The sequence below is a fragment of the Oryx dammah genome, unplaced genomic scaffold (assembly GCF_014754425.2).
Source record: "Oryx dammah isolate SB20612 unplaced genomic scaffold, SCBI_Odam_1.1 HiC_scaffold_9, whole genome shotgun sequence".
Classification (NCBI taxonomy): domain Eukaryota; kingdom Metazoa; phylum Chordata; class Mammalia; order Artiodactyla; family Bovidae; genus Oryx; species Oryx dammah.
In genome coordinates, this window is record NW_024070193.1 from 44,030,425 (window position 1) to 44,031,360 (window position 936).

Here is a 936-nt window from a genome sequence, read left to right on the forward strand (position 1 = left end):
CCCAGCCACTGGTGTCTCTGAGCCCCAGCCACTGGTGTCTCTGAGCCAGAGGGGACCGAGTTGACTGCCTTGGCCATCTGTGCTCACCTCACGCCCTGTACTGGCCTGGAGAACATACCCCTTCTTCCAAACCTGCCCTGGATTCTCCCACTTCCTGGGAGGAACTGAAATTAGGGTTCGTGGGAGCCAGATGGGCTGGGACTCCACAGAGGGGTGGATATCAGGAGATGTTTCAGGCAAGTGTTCGGTGTGGTTGGTCTCAGCCTTGCTGACAGAACCTGTCAGTCCAGACAGTGGTGAGTGTAGAGAAGAACGTGCAGGACATGTAAATTGATGTGGACCATCTTATACGCATGAAGTTGGCTAATTTTTAGAAGCCCTTGTGTGGGTAAGTGTGTGGTACATGGGAACTCACTGCTGTGGGGATGGAAATTGTGACAACTGCTGTGCCAAGCAGTATGTAAAATCTGGTAAGATTGTGTATATTCTGCCACCCAGAATTCTACTCCTGGATAAACCCTAAAGTAACTCCATTTGAAGAAGGAAATGTGTCTATGACTGTTCATTGCAGTACTGTGTAGATACCAAGATTAGGAGAAGCCTAAATTTCCATCAGCAGAAGAACAGGTTGTTTTTGGTAAGTGAATATGAAAGAGCTACAGTTACATCTTTGAACACAGATGAATCAAAAATGATGCAGAGAAAGCTGCAGAAGTTACATACACCATTTATGTAAAGTTAAACAGACTATGTATCTGTGGGCACATTATTTAAACTTACTTGTGTTTCACTTTTTCTGTAAAATGAGATAGTAGTGCCAATCTCACAGGGTGATGGGGGAGGGAGACAGTTAATGAATTAATGCATGTAAACTGCTTAGAATAGTGGCGGGCATGTAAGCATGGTTGGCATAAGGTAACCAGTGTTACTGTCTTA